We start from the raw sequence: 16,616 nt of genomic DNA on the forward strand, positions 1-16,616 counted from the left end.
GTTAACTCACTCCGAAAGGCTTATTTTCTTGGCCTTAAGTCCTAATGACTCAGTCCAAGAGGCCTTCTCTGATCACTATCGCCTAACTGCTGCCGCAATCTGACAATCATCTCCCCTTGGGTGCCCCGACCACGCCTATTACCCGGACCACGCCCACTAAATCGCCCTCCCGCCCACCTAATGGCTCCGCCCCAGGCCTAGGAGAAGCGGATTCTCATTGGTGAAGAAGTTGTTCTGGTCCCGCCCCAGGGAACGGCGATAGGCCGAGCTGGTGTGGGGCGGTGGTGGTTGGCTGCCTGGGGACAGGTCCCTCGTGGTGCCTGTCAGAGTAGCTGGCGGCAGTGGCGGCGCTCGGGGCTGGGTTGTCAGTCAGTGAGCGGAGGGGGAAGATGGCTCGCCGGGACCCGTTCTGCTAGGAAGAAGGGGGGCAGGTGGTGCTGCTGACTCGGGAGAAAGCAGAGCAGCTGCTGTCGCTGTCTCTGCGAGCCAGACAAGTCGAGGTTCTGGAGGTGGACCTTGGGGAGCCGCTCTGGTGAGTCCGGCCGAACGAACCACGCCGGGCCCCCAGGGCGGCCGGCGACCGATAACTTTTTTGTCAGGGAGGAGTCGGGCTGAGGCGGCGGCGGGGCGGGGACCGGGACTTTGTCCACGGGACGGCGGCTTCGTTGAGGGTAACCGCTCCCGCGCGAGGCGCTGCGGGTGGGCGAGAGACAGTGCTTGGCGCCGGGGGCGTCCGGAGGTCTGTGAGGCGGGACCTGGCGGTGGGCTGCGGCCGCCGGCTGCTCGCCCCGAAGTTGGGCGCAGCTCGCCTGCTGCCTGGGCGGCGGCAGCTTTGTGAGCGCGGACTCGCGTTTTTTCTTTCCCTGGCGAGGAGCCGTCCAACCTCCGGGCTTGACCCGGGTGCAGCCGCCTCGGCCAGGCCGGCGGCCCCTCGGTGGGGTCGGCATGGGTGGGACCTGCAGCCCCCGCCCTGCTGCGGCTGATGCTCCGGCCAGACCTCTTCCACCCCTCCCACCCCTCTTACCCCTCCTGCCCCTCCTACCCCTCCTTCCCTTTCCAGCGAGGCTACCGCTGTCTGTCCAGTCTAATGGCCAAAATGGTCACTGTCGCCCCCCTCGTCTTTGAAAACAGGGTTCGCCTCGGTCTTTGGTCCCCCTCAGGACGGAAAGCTTCAGAAAGCAGCCACGATTCCTTCCTTGGCTATTTACACTGTAATCTCCGCAGCCCTTGCCCTCTTCTTATTATGAGTTATTCTTCTCCTGAGGCTGACTCTAACACAGTCGAGAATCGTGGGGGCTTTGTCTGAAAATTGTTGCGTTGAAAGACCCGAAGTTTCCAGGCTTTGGCAAAACTGGGTATCCGCCCTTCGATGTGCACATGTGTGAGTTGTACCCTCAGAGTTTAGACATTCCTGAAAAATTTTAATTTGCCCTAAGTGGTTTGGAACTGCACAGAATCGGTTCTCTGTTAAATACGCTATCACACGCCCGGCAGCCGCTCCGCTCTTCAGGTAGGGGGAGTTTGCTCCGCCGGCCGTTACTCCTCGTCTCAGATCCCGAACTACCAGCAGTAGGGCCAGGCTGTCCTTTGCAAATTATTTGTCCTTTGGGTCACACAGCAGTTTTTGGAGCAGGTATGCCACCTCTTTGGTTCGTGTAACACTTTAGAGTGAAATTTTCAGCTTTTAAAATCTTATCTGCGTGGAGACACAGATATTGGTGTAACCTTGAGCCAATGTGGTAGTCCTGGGAGGCTTGTTTTCTATAAGAACATTCTCCTAACCTCCATAAATCACCAGTCCCACTTCCCCACCCCCTCCCCCCCCAATTTCTAAGCATGTTTCCCTCAGGTTAAAACACTTTAAGGTTTACAAAATTAATACTAGTCCAAAGCACCATATTTTTGAAGTGCAGGTAAAGGCAAGAAAGAAAAAAATTCTTTAGGATCTGCCTGGCCAATAATAGCTTCAAAGTCTAGTTCCAATAATCCATTTCAACAAAGTGACCAGGAAGAAAACCATCGCCTATTTTAAAAAATAAATACGGGATTTGGTGTATTTTATCCTTTTATGATTTACTATAGTTATTACCATAGGGGGATTATAATCTCTCTAATGCTGTTATCAGCATTAACAGTATCTGTATACGGACATTCAGATGAAGCATTGGCTAGGTCAATGTGTTATCCCTGCTTGCTTCCTTTGTTGTATTCCTATTTTATGAAATCTGCTCTTGGTTGCATTTTTAGAGTGGTGGTGTTTTGACAGAGTTTAAATATATCTTGTAGTCAACTGTTTTACTCAGGATCCTGTTGCCTGATATTTATTTTATAAAGAATATTAAGAAATCTTTTAAAAATGTTAATATCAAGACCATTTTGGGGATATCAAATTTACATGTTGTAAATAATTGATATTATGTCAAACATTAATTTGCACTTCCCCAGGCTAAGTAGGTATTAGGGATACAAAAATGAATGTTTTAGCTCTTGTCATCAAGGAATTTACTGTGTAATGTACAAGACAGTTCAACAGAGTAGCAATTATAATACCCTGTGATAAGTGTGAATAGAGGTTTGCCTCGTGTAGTGAGGGAGCAGAGTAGGAGATGGCTAGCTTGGATATATGTAGAGTCAGGAGCATTCGGTAGAGTTTTGAAGTATGATGTAATTTTGCTAAGTATAGGAGGTAAGTGAATAACTTTCCAAGAGGAGAATGTAATAAGTGAGAAAGCAAGGAGATAAGAGAAACCCTGGCAGTTTAGACAAGTCATTGTCAGTGACAAGTCCAAAGTCAGTAACACTGACAGGACTTGAATGCAGGGTTTAAATAGGAAAATGGTGGAAGATGAGAACTGTGAGGGTGGTAGAGGGCCAGACCAGGCCACTGTACCCTTAGCTAAGGGGATTGTATTGAAAATGTTGAGTTAGAAACCATCCAGTGAATTTGTGTTTTAGACCCTCTGTCAGGGTGAGGTAGAATCTGATAGATCCTGTCACCTCTGGAAAGAAAGGAGGAGGAGTCAAGACTCGTAGGATTTGACTTGGTTCCATTGATTGGCAGTGAGGAACACATAGATAGAAGGAAAATGATAAATTCTATTTTGGATTTTTTGAATTTGAGGAAGCTGTGGAGCATTCAGGTGAAGATTTAGGTAGATGTTTGGATCTAGGATGTGGAGCTTGTAAGTGAAATCTGGAATAGAGGGAAGATGGGGGTTGAATTGAAGATGCTGTATTGACTTGGGTATGTTGAAATGACTCAAACTGGGAAAGCCTTTAGCATAATAAAAGCAGCAGTCAGAAAATAGACAGCTAAAAAAGCAGATAGGTAGAATAGTGTGAAGGAGAAAAAAAGAGTAGGAGATGGAAAGGTAGGAAGAACTTCAAGAGGGATGCCAAGGGTAAAGAAATTTTCAAATAGAGGGGGAATGGGTCAACAATTTTGAATGCATTAAAGAGATGTCAAGTAAGGAGAGGACTTTAGGGATTAGTGAATTTGTCAGGAGTCCATAAGTGACTTTAACAAGTAGAGTGTTAGCTGAGTGATGGTTCAAAACTAGTCTTCAGAAGATTGAGAAAGAATGGATGTTGATAAAGTAGACATGCTTGAGTGAGGCATTTAAAAAAAACTGAGGAAAGTAGAGAATGACAGCTATAGAGCAGTGGTTCTCAATCTTACCAACATATTTACAGTCATCTGGGGGAGCTTTTATGAATCCTGATTTCAAGGGGGAACCCCTATACCAATTTGAGGTATGGAGTGGGACCCAAGCATCTGTATTTACTTCAAAAGCTGTACTGAAGTATAATTGGCATATAATAAACTATGCATATTTAAAATGTGCAGGTTAATGTTTGACATATGTTTATACTCATTAAACCATCACCACAATCAAAGTAATGAACATATCCATCTCCTCCAAAAGTTTCCTAGTGCCCCTTTCATCTCCCTCTCATCCTCAGAAACAGCTGATCTTTTGTTACTAAAGATTGGTTGCTTCGGTATTTTTAATTTCCCTGGGTAATTCCAGTGTGCAGGCACAGTTGAAAACAGCTGCAGAGGGATATGAGTTGAAGGAATATTATGCTTGGTTTTTTACATGCATAAGGAAAGTGAGAAGTAACAGATCAGGAAAGATGAGATATCTATTGAAACTAAGTCCCTGAAGAGAGAGAGAAATAGAAGTAGATGGAATTCAGAACTTTGACCTGTAAGGAAAGAAGACAATTCTGGAAGCAGCATGTCTAACAAAGAATATGATATTAAAGATAGTATCTGTTTGTTAACAGCATCAAGGTTCTCAGAAATGTTAATAAAATTAGCATCTTAATTATTATGAAAGTGGATGCCCCTCAGAAAAACCCCTTAAATGGAGCCTGAGACCCCTGGCACCACCATGTAATTTTGTCATTTTTTGGAGGGGAGCAGATGGAATTAACAGTTTGACTATTGCTTATTGCTGAGAGCCAAGTACTGCCAGAATCTTTTTGGCCCTCTTGGAGTTAGGCTGCCTGAGTATCTACACTGTGGAAAGAGAACATTTAACATTTAAAAATCTCCTGTATAAAGTATATTTGTTCGGAAGAAATCCTGCTTACTTGCCCTTTAGATATATGCCTTTAAATGCATTGGAGGAGAAAATCATTCTTCTGTCTCCCAAGTGAAACAGAGAAGAGTTGTGATTAGAAGTTGTCAAAGGCCCATACTTTCTATCTTGAGAAACTAATACCTATTCCTGTACACTTTTTTTTTTTTTTTTTAATTTCTGGCTCAAATTTTGGATGGAGGTAAAAGCCAAGCCCTGCTGGTTCTGAAGTCCAGGGATCTTCACTCATGATTCTTACCTTTGGCTATATTGAAATATTATTTGACATTGTACTTGATCATAAATAAAAGTGAAGTGAAAACTTATGCCTGATTGTTTACTAGAGTCCTGAAAATCTTTCATTGTGATTGAAGTATAAAAGTATGACCAGATCTAGAGAGGGTAGACATCCCTAGTTTTGGTGCATCCTAAAAGAGTGGGAATATCAATGTTACCATGATTTTGGATACTGTTGTTACTATAGTCAAAGCAGTATTGTAAGCATTCTGTATTTTCTAATATAATACATAATAATTTTAGGAAATTTCAGGAATGCATAAATGATAAATAACATTTATAATGCCTCCACCCAGAGATAAACATTTTAACACTTTGGTGAATATTGTTATAGGTCCTTTTTAATAGGATTTACTCTTTTTTTTTTTTTAAAATGGTACATACTCTTTCTGTTGTTGTTTATGCTGTTTTGTTTCTAGTTTATTTTTACTTAATTGAATGAATGCTTGCCTGAGTCAATAAAATATTTATTCTTTTACAACATAACAACATTTTATTTATTTATTTTTAATTATTTTTTTCATAACATCATTTTAAATATGTGGCTAATATTCCAGCATATGGATTTACCGTTGTTTATTTAACCAGCATTTCAATTCTTGAAAATTTAAGCTCTTTCCAATAATTTTGGATGAATAGTGTAGTAGTTAGCTTCTTGATGGATTAATCATTGTCCGTATCTTTATTATCTTAAGATAAATTCTGAAGTCAAAAGGTATACATATTTTAATTACTTTTGATAGATATTAGTAGATTACCTTCCAGAAAGGTTTAATTTTCATTTTTATTAATTGTGCTTGAGAATGCCAGCAACCTCTCCGTATTAAAAACTGCCATTTTGATATGAAAAGTTCTATCTTCTATAAATGTTTTTATTTCGTTGACTATTAGTAACATTAAATGTTTTTTGTGTGAATTATCTATTAGTGTCCTTTGTTTATTATGATATTAGAGATTTTTAAAAACTGAGTTATAAGAGCTCTTTGTATATAAAACTATGAGACCTTAGTCAAATTATGTTGCAAATAATTTCTCCAGTTTGTCATTTGCATCCTGATTTTATTTTTGGTGTGAATTTTTTCTTTTTAAACAGATTTTTAACACCTAGTGTAGATAAATCTATCCAATTTTTCTTTTATGGTACCTGCCTGCTTAGAAAGGCCTTCTTGCATTCCCAAATTATATAAGTATTCAATTCTATTTTCTTAAATTACTTTCAGAGTTTAAAAAAATTTTTACATCTTTGATCTATTTGGAATGTATTTTAAGGCAGAGTGGCAAGTCCAATATTTTAATACTATTTATTGAAAAATTATCTTTCCCCAGAGGTTTTAAATACCTTCTTTATTATATGCCAATTCATGATTTTTTCCCTAGATTTTCTGTTCTTCATTGGGCTATATTTTTTGCTCCAGTAATTCCAAACAGTTCTAATTATTGTAACTTTTTAATGTAATTTACTGTATGTTTGTTTGAATTCCTATTATCTTTTTCAAAACATTTTCAGCATTTCTCATATGTTTTTTTTTTCAGATCACTCTTGATTCAATTATATAAGGTCCTAAAACACCCAATTGGAATCTCTAAATTAATTTTTTTAGAGATAGCTGTGGTATCTTTACAATATTTTCATCATTTCTCCAAGTCATCATTTATGACTCAGTGTTTTGTAGTTTTTTTTCATATGGTTCTGCCTATTTTTAAAGTTGACTTTTGGTATTTTAAAACTTGTTACTGTGAATGGAATATTTTTTTCATTGTATTTAGAAGAGGATTATATCCTCCTGGTTGAACATAGAAAAGTTGGTGATTTGTGTATACTGTTTTCTAACTGGTCATCTTATGAAATTTTTAATTCTAATAGTTTTTATTGGATTTTATAGTAAGGCAGTTACAACATTTGTAAATGACAATTTTGCTGTCTTGCCAATATTTAATCCTTATTTCTTTTTTAAAAATTACATTGATCAGAACATCTAGAATAATGTTAAATTACAGTAGTGAATAGTGAGCATCTTCAGCTCATTTGTCATTTGAATGAGAATACCTTTAGGGTTTCACAGTTGTGTATTCATTTTGAGATTTTTTTTTTTAAAGTATGTTAAGGAAATAGTCCTCTATCCCCTTTTTTGGAATTGAGATTAAATTGGAAAAAGATAATCAAATTTGACCATATACTCTCATAATGTATATTGAGATGATTATATGTTTTTTTTCTTTTCCCTGTTGGTTGATGAATTGTATTAGAAGATTACCTAGTAGATTTCACCAATTTTTCTCTCTTCGCGATAAAGGCAACAGGATAACAGCATACCTCTTTAAAGCTAGATTTGTTTGCTATGTAAGATCTCTAGTTTTCCTTTTGTATTACCTTTTTCAGATTTTGGTTTCTGAATATGCTAGCTTTGTAAAATTAGAGAGAGAGAGAGAGAGAAATAATGTTCCATCTTTTTATAAGCTCTGGCAATCTCTTCCTTGAAGGTCTGAAATAGTTTAGCTATAAAAATGTCTAGGTCTTTTTGGACTGAATACAATTTGTTGAGATTTTAATATGTGCTACTTTTGAAGTATTTTGCATAATTAAATTTCATTTATCTGTGCACAACTTTGCAAGATAAGTATTATTATCCTTATTCTACAGATAAAGAAATGGAAACTCAAAGAGATTAATATACTTACTCAAGGCAATGGCTAATTAGTGGTAGAGAGAGTTTAAATTCAATTCCTATATGATGCTGTAACTCATGTTTTTTAAGTACTCTACTTTTTTTCCTAATCAGAACTCTTCTCTTCTTCTCTATTATTGAAAAGTAAACTTAATTTTGAGTATCTTACTAAATGTTTTCCTCTTTGCCTAATTAGTTTCAGTTTTTGGTAACTCTATCATAATTGTTACTGGTTTGTTCTGTGTTGATATCATATCTTCTGCTGTTTTAACAAATAACAACTATAGTTCTGATAGTATGGTTATGATAGAAGATCCGGGAATGGGAATGGGATGATATTTGTTTAATGTGCTTTATATAATTCACATTTTAATTTATTGGGTATTCAAGATCAATTTACATTCCTGAATCCTGTTTGTACCTTGTAAAGAATGTTAAGTGCACGTATATAAGAGAACAGGAGCTTTGGAGACAGTACTTTTCTATTCTAGTTTAAATATTTGTCATTGTTGAAGCTTGCATCAGGCTACCCTTTTAGTAGTAAATGTTAAGTGATATTTGCTTGGTGTGTGCTTTCTTGAACAAAGAGCCTTTTGACTAGTGGATGAACATTAGTTGCTTTCTCATATAAATGCATACACATTCATTCAGTTATTTGCACTAGACCTAGTGAAAACATTATATATGAGTTCTTAAATTATACAATGAAAATTGTTTGAGGTTTCAGCTATTGGAAGATCTACATTTACTCTTTTATAGAGGGACTTATAGGCTTGGAAATTTAAGAGATTAAGCCTTAAAAATGCTTAAGTTGGACAAGCAATTATATTCTCTATTTCTTTTTGAGCTCCTCTGGGTTTTTTCCCCTTTAATATAAGTAACAATTCATTTAGGGTATTAATTCTAATCAACATACACAGACTTCTAGTGGGGGCCATAAAAAGCTGGCAGGCTGATCTGGCACATATATGCCCTTTTGATCTAAATGTCAAAGTTCCTGTTGATTTGTTAATCCATAGATATTATTATGGTAGATGGAGTGACAACACAGTCCCCAAAGCAGTGCACACCTTAGTAGTTTAGAAGAGGGAGAGACTATTTTGGGAAATTATGAAACTTCAAGTGACCCCAGAGAAAAGAATGGAGAGGAAGGTGGAAGTATTTTAGAGATGCATAAACTAAGCACAAAAGGTAGAAATGTGCAAGTCAAATAGACTATTAAAAAAGTACAGAAAATCAGAAAAATAGGTTACACAGGTGATGGAAGCAGAATATTGAAGTCAGTGAAATCTTCTTGGTAGAATCTCAGAAAGGAAGATGCTTGTGGCAAGGTTAAAGAGAAAGAATGAATATTGAGAGAGAACCAATAGAATTGTCATTTTAAGGTCATGGAGAATATATGTTGAGAACCAAATATGTATTGTAAAGTGAATTAAGGAATAAACTGGTAGTAAAATAATTGGAAACAGTGGCAATAGATTAGGCTACTAAATGAGATAGTGAAGAGTAAATAAGGATGAAAGTAACTGGAGGGCATTAAAATCTAATGAAGCTTCTCTCCCATTTCTCCCCCTTCCCCCCATCCTCCCACCCACACCCCCAGATCCTGAAATGCATTTTGTTCAATTGAATGAAATGCAAATTGTCCAATTGAAAATATTTTGTTAAAGATAACTAGATCTAACATTATTGAGCATCTGTGGTACACCAGTGCTTATTTGTATTATTCTTAATCACTAAAACATTCCTGTAATGTAGATATTATCACCTACTATTCACAGTGGAGGAAACTGAAAAGGTCTATGTAATTTGCTGGAAAGTGGGCATGAGTTTTTTGGACTCTTCATTATGCCATGTTGCTTCTTCTATTTATTGAGCTGTATTAAAACACTTGGGGAAACAGTGGTTGTAGAAGGAATATAATAAGGTATATCTCCCATTATAGAAAGGAGTGGAAGAGAAATTTTAGGTATATTTGCTGTAATTTGTGTTAATTGTATTTTCTATTTAAAATGTTTTATAAAAGGATCCCTTTCAATAAGCTCCTCTACCACATGTATAATATTTAATTTTTAACAATTTTGTTTAGAGATGAAATATTCTTTTTATCCGTGATAATGATAGGTTGAAGGGGAAGGAAGGACAGTTCAAAAAAGATGTCAAAAAAAGTAAGAGTAAAACTTGTTCTTTTCACCGTGAGAGCTACAAATATTGTTGCCAAAAAACGGGCCTCTGTACCCTGATAGCTGAATTGAGAGTCGGAGGCAGAGTTTTGGGACAGTAGAAAAGAACAGCTTTATTGCTTTGCCAGGCAAAGGGACTCACAGCAGACTAATGCCTTAAAGGCTGTGAGCCCATCTTGGGGTTGGGGTCTTGAGGTTTTATAGAAAAACTGGATGGAAGAGAAAAGGTAAGAACAATCGGCGTTTTACAGGGTGTTACATTCTCTTCATCTTGATAGGAATTTGCTGTTGTTATGGAGGAATTTAGGAGAGTATGCCCATTTTCTTGAGGTTCAGTCCATCACCTTCTTTCAAGACCTCTAGGGTAAAAGGATAAGTTATTTTAAGAAAAGAATGCGCAGGGAGGGGAGCGTGTTAGTCATAAGATCAGTTTAGCTAGAAGTACAGGCCTGAACAACTCAAGGGCCACCTTGTTAGTTTTCTACTCTCAGTATGTTATATAGTTTTAGGTAGCACCTCAGAAAGGCCAGCTTCTGCATGGAAATCATATTGAGGTGGCCACAAGATGGTAATCAGGGCAGATACTTTGCATGACACCAGATTATAAAGCTCCAGAGTTTATTGTACTATAATGTGATTTATTAAATTTGGATTCCATCTGTCAGGAATTGGTTAGTGGTGAAAGAGTCCAAACAGATGTTTAATTTTCTGTTATGAACACTTTCTTTAGGAACAATGCATAACTGAAAAATACTTAATCTACTTTAGGGATTAAACATTCTTACAGGACTTTCAAATACTTTGAGAGGAACTAAGATAGAAATTTTTGCTGTACTAATTTTAGTTTCAGCTGCAAAGCAACATCTAAGTTATATTTTGTTATACTAGTATAAGACTTAATATTATTAAAAACATTAAAAAAATTTTATAATTCAGCCTATGCTAAAACAAATTGGCTACCCCAGTTAATATGAATCAACATGATCATACTGAATTATTTATTTCTGCTTTGGTTACTATAATTTTTTAAACTAAGAAAAACAACTATTAATAAGATCCACTGAGTTTCTGATTGAGATGAATCAAATAGAATTTTGCAGTGTAGTCAAGAGCTGTTGCTTTTGTTATTTTGGCTCTATTTGTATATATTATTGCCATTAACTGTATTTATTTGAGTTTTCTCATTGTACCCTCCCTTTGTCCTCACCATTTTCTGATTGAACATCTGAACCTCTGTTGTCAGACTTCATTAATCACTGAGTGTCTCATTCCAATTTTCGAAAGGGCAGTGACTCACCCTAAGACATCAACCCAACCCATGAGTCAATTAGAATTTGGTTTTCTGAACATTTTTCTATTTTTTAGTCTCCAACATTAGAGAAGGGAAAACTGCCTCTTGATAAGGGAAAACTGCCTCTTAAGAATGCAAAAAACTTTAAAGGAATTAAAGTAGAACTATGCTTTGGAAGGAGTATTTCTGTATGCTATTATTTTAAGGAAAGAGAGAGGAAAGAGGGCAAATAATAATACTACATTGGGCTTTCTTTAACATTCCTCCTCATTTTCCTCATAACATTTGTTTTTATTTATTTTATTGGCTTATACTCTGATTTGCCTTGATTAGTTACAAAAGAGATTAAAGAACACTCACTTCTGCAGTGTTTCGGGTTGACTTGTTTCTCCTAGTAGACTGTGAATCCCTCAAGTTAGGGGCTGTGTCGTATTCATTTTTGTAAATCTAGCATCTAGGACATAGTAGACATTTAATAGTTCGTGAACGGATGATATTTAAGCACCTCTAGAACAAGAAAAGAGAAATTAATTGATGCAATCCTAGTTTATTGCATGCAGCTTTGATGGTGTTAATGGGCTGAATTGTATCTCCTCCCCTCTCACCCCCCGAATCATATATTGAAGTCCTAATCCCCAGCACCTCAGAATGGAACTGAATTTGGAGATAGGGTCTTGACAGAAGTAATTAAGCTAAAATGAGTAATTGGGGTGGGGGTGGGGGTGGGGGTGGGGTCCTAATCTAATGTGACTGGTGTTCTTATAAGAGGAGGAAATTTGGATACGATTTTACAGGTGGAAGATGATGTGAAGAGAGGGAGAAGATGGCTACAAACCTAGGAGAAAGGCCTGGAACAGATCCTTTCCTTAACAGCTCTCAGCAGAAATCAACCCTGCTGACACCTTGATAATTAAATTTCTAGCCTCCAGAACTGTGAGACAATAAATTTCTGTTGTTTAAGCCACCCAATCTGTGGTACTTTGTTACAGCAACCCCAGTGAATTAATACAGCTGGTTTGTATGCTTGGTTGTAGCAAAATTTCAAATACTCTTAATTTGCCTATCTCCAAGGAACAGTTTGCCAAATTCAATGCCAAAATCTTAAAACTTTTTACTCTTCACATAGGCAAGACATGGAGAGAGAAATTTGGATGGCTTAATGGGGAAAGAAATAACTGTCTCCTTCCAGCTCCCTACCAATACAGTCAACGGCAGGCAGTTCAATTGAATTTGGTTTGGCAAAGGGGAAGTGTTTATGAAGTATTTGTGTTTTTAAGTCTTCAATAACTTCTGCCAGTAAACCTGGTTGCTTTTTCAGAGTATACAATGGAAGGGGAATCTTTTTAATATGATGTTAATTTGAACTAATTGCTTGTGCATAATCTCAGCAACATTACTTTGTCTGTGTCATAATCAACAGAGCAGAGCAGTGTGTCTTTTGGCTCATGCCTATGCTTTGATAGTTGTCATACCCTTTCATCATCAACCAGTCATACTGAATTGCCATGGCCATTTTCAGCATTTTTTTCATGACATGCTTTAGCTATAGCTAAACGTATGTGCGATTCTTTCCATTTATTTCTTCTTGTCATTGTAAAACTGGGTAATTTAGCAAATAGTAGTGTCTAGTGAACTCTTTTACAGTGTTTTGAGATACTTAGTTGAAAGAGAAAATTTTGGGCATGTACAAAAGAAGAACATTTGCTCTTTCACCATTTGGAAGTAGTTTACCAGGGTTCTGAGAATAGGGTAAATTAAATTAACCAGCAACCGGAATAAAGGTCTCAGTCCTAGAGTTAAAAAAATTGTATTTTCCATAAAGCAAAACAAAACAAGTACCAAAAACCTCCAGCTTTTGGGCAAGTAAGAATTTTAACCTAATTTTATCATTTAAACTTCAATCACATCCACACAGTCTGAAACACCCTTGTTAACAGTCTGTAGTTACTGTGGTGGATTCCAAGCATATACTTTTTCATCCCCCCTTTTTTTAACCCCTTCCCAGTTGTTCAGAAAAATACTGAAACCAAGAATTTCCTTAGTCACCTGCTAACAAGTGACAGAGCTGGGTCTAATTGTAAATTGAAGACTTTTGCTCCATTATCCTACCATGTTCTTTTCTGACCCTATAGTTCTCAACTTGGCTGCCTAACAGAATCACCCATGTAATTTATTTTCCCCTACCGATTTATTTTGAAGTGAAAATATCCTAGTTTTCAGTTAAGCATGAAAATATTAAGAAGAAAAGAATAGACAAGCAAATTATTGATGAGACAGGGAATATAAACTTTGAAGTGTTGTGTGCTGAGGGTAGAGCTTGTTGATAGCATGAATAGTGATTGTGAATGGAGACTTTGGAGTTGGGCTGTGTGGGTTCTAATCCTAACTCAGCCACTTACTAGTATGTAACCTTGGACAAGTTATTTCTTTAAATTTCAGCTTCCTTTTTTCGGTGTGTGAAATGGAGATTATATTAATTCACCATTTAGGAAGATTGTGAGGATTAAATGAGAAATTCCATAAAGCACTTAGCAAAGTGCCAGACTTGTAAGTGCTTGAGGAATGTTAGTCCTTTTCCCAGTATTATCCATAGACATCTATCGTTGACACATTTGACTCATGCTGTTTTTCATACTATACCCAATGATGCCAGTTGTGTCTGGACCATAGAGAATCTCAAAGTCAAATACACTTGGGGAAATATTTCATTCTAAACACCCTTTTTGGAGATTCATAATACAGATTTAGCATGTTAAAAGGCTCTGAGAAGTTGTTTGGTTTAAAAAGAAAGAGAAAACTCTAATTTTCTTCAATAGTTAAATTTTCACAAGGAAAGCCTTTTCTTCTTCAATACAACTGTTAATATCTTTTGGAATAGTTTTAACAGCAGTTTAGGAAGCACTACCTAAACTATATATACTTGCATTTACCTAGCTTGATGAATTAGTAAGGACAGTGATCTTTTTATTTTCCTGATTGTACCCTATAGTGACAATATGATGTATAGTTGGAGGCAGCCAGGAATTTGGAATTCTAGCAGTATTTCTGTAACTAATTAGGAAAGTATATTGTATTTAACCTCTCTATGTACCTTAATTTCCTAGTAGGAGATGGGTATGTTACATCTCCAAAATTCTTTCTTTTACCTCTGAAATTTCTGAATTATTGGGCTTCACAGAGATTTCAAAGAATATATTTTCCTCTCTTTTTTAAAGTAACAAAATAAATGAGGGAAATGACGGTGAACAATTGATTACATTAAAGATTTACTATTGAAATAACTTGCCTATAAGATTTGACTTTTTTTCAGCCTTAGTACCAACTGTCATACAACTAGCCTTGCAAATATGTTCTAGGAATAGGAGTTATGTTCCTGATCAAGTCCCTGATATAAAATTCATTATGGAAATAGTCACTAAGAAAACTACAGAAGGCTTGAGAAATCTGGTTAAAAATAATTCCTTGACAAGTTCAAATTCTGTATATGGCTAAGAAGTTGAGGGTTTTTTTTTATTTAACAAGTTTAATTTAGATTACTTTCTCATATTCTGATAAGTTCGTAGCCTAACTTAAATGAAAAATAATAAAATCTATCCTTTAATAGAGATTACTTGTCAAATAGCATTCCCCCAAAGCAATACTAATAATGATACCTTACATTAATTTATCATTCTACAATTTAGAGTGTTTTCAAATGATACAGTAAAATGGGGTGGGAGAGGATAGCCATGTCGCACGTCTTGGTCAGGTCCCTGGGACTTGCCCTGTCAAATGAGGGTCCTTGACTTTGCACAGGAAAGAATTTGAGAGCGAGCCATAGTTGCGTAAAAGCAGATTTAGTCAGAGAGATACACACTCCATAGACAAAGTGCAGGCCATCTCAGAGGGCAAGAGAAAGGCCGCAAGGTGCGGGGTTGGGTGTTTAAAGTAAAAGTAGACACACACTCCATAGACAGAGTGAGGGCCATCTCCAAAGGTGAGAGTGAGAGGCCCCGTGGTGTGGGGTTGTTAGTTTTTATGTGCTAGGTAACTTCTCATGCTAACAGGTGGGAGGATTATTCCAACTACTTTGGGGAAGGGGCGGGGATTCCCCAGAATTGGGCCATCACCCAGTTTTTGACCTTTTATGGTTAGCCTCAGAACTTTCAAGGCACCTGTGGGAGTGCCATTTACTGTGCTAATATATTACAATGAGTGTATAATGAAGCTCAAGGTCTACTGGAAGTCGTATTTCCTGCCATCTTGGGCCTCAAGGCCTATCGGGAGTTGAATTTTCTGCCATCCTGGTGCTAATTGCTGTGTCATTCCTTTAGTGGCTGTGCTCTGCCCACTTCCTTCCTGTCTCACATATGCTTTATTTTCTTCTCCTAACTACTATGTGTGGTAGCTCAGCTATTATTTTTTGCACTCCAGTGTTATTTAACAGTCAATTCAGTTAGACTTTCTAAGCCTTAGTTTCCATATGTGCCTGGTTGCATTGGAATAATTGGTGGACATGGAACTCTGGCCCCAGCTGCTGTTCTAGCTTTTTCCTGTACTGTTCTATAGCATCTTTAGAATACTGTGTTCTGTTGTAGGTGTCAGACATTCAAATTCCTCATCCTAAATATTTCCTATTAATGCATCCCAATGTTTTAAAAATCCTCTTACTGTTTTTTTAAGCACCTAAATTTCTGTATATAGTCATGTTTCCCCCATCTTTGTTTTTCCAGTTTCACTTGTTAGGCTCAACTATATGGTCTTCATTTAATTTCTGTTCAGCTTTATCTTTTGAGATTAAATGTGTGGTACCAAGCTGTCACAAGGATGTCCTTTGTATAGGTATTAGCATGACTAAAATATTTGTGTCTATTGTGAGTGTGTGAGGGGTGAGGACGAATTGGCATAGGTTATTTGTGGTAGTGATAGCTCTCATTTAATTATGAACTAAACAAGCAAATAGTTTTATTCGGTATATATGTTAATATTTTTTCTACTTGGATTATTTATTTTTGAAAAATTTAGGAAACTTTTAATAAAGTAATATTTTGTGCAACTTTGGTGTTTTAATTATTTGTTACTATGGTGTTTTAGTTATCTGTTACTGTGTAACAAATTACCCCAAAACTAAGTGGCTTAAAAATAACAAAGATGTGTTTTTCTCAGGATTTTATGGGCTGACTGGGTTCAGCTGACAGTTTTGCTGTTGTATAGCTAAAAGCAGTCTAGCTCAAATCCCTTCTGCAGCTGCATTCATCAGGGAGCTTAGCTGAGGCTGAAATCCCCAAGATGGCCTCTCATCTTCCAAAGGTCTTTCTTCACATGGCTTCTCATTCAGATGTCTGTTCCTGAACTTTTATAGCATGGTGATTACCTTCTAAGAGGAAGTATTTTAAGAGGATATGTCCCAGGCGCAAACTTTTATTAAGCCTCTGTTGGCATCATGTTTGCTAAAGTCCATTGCCAAGCCCAGCATCAGTGTGTGAGAGGACTACATAAATATGTAAATGGTACGAAGGATTGTTTGTTGAAGGACATAAATATAACAGTAATAGTCTGCCTCAAAGGAATAAAAATGTCCAGCATATATTAGATGGAAAAAGATCAAATCTCT

The 16,616-nt window shown here is 37.2% G+C and overlaps 1 protein-coding gene across 4 annotated transcripts in view; it reads left to right on the forward strand.

The window, feature by feature from the left end:
• Nucleotides 1-336: 336 nt before the first annotated feature.
• Nucleotides 337-16,616, forward strand: part of HYCC1 (hyccin PI4KA lipid kinase complex subunit 1) — a 71,246-nt gene continuing 54,966 nt past the window's right edge. For all 4 annotated transcript variants that reach the window (XM_010968611.3, XM_010968612.3, XM_045505634.2 and 1 more), the window contains exon 1: nt 337-532. The gene's annotated coding sequence lies outside the window, so the exon portion shown is untranslated. The remainder of the gene's footprint in view (nt 533-16,616) is intronic.

This window comes from Camelus bactrianus, chromosome 7, assembly GCF_048773025.1.
Source record: "Camelus bactrianus isolate YW-2024 breed Bactrian camel chromosome 7, ASM4877302v1, whole genome shotgun sequence".
Taxonomy (NCBI): domain Eukaryota; kingdom Metazoa; phylum Chordata; class Mammalia; order Artiodactyla; family Camelidae; genus Camelus; species Camelus bactrianus.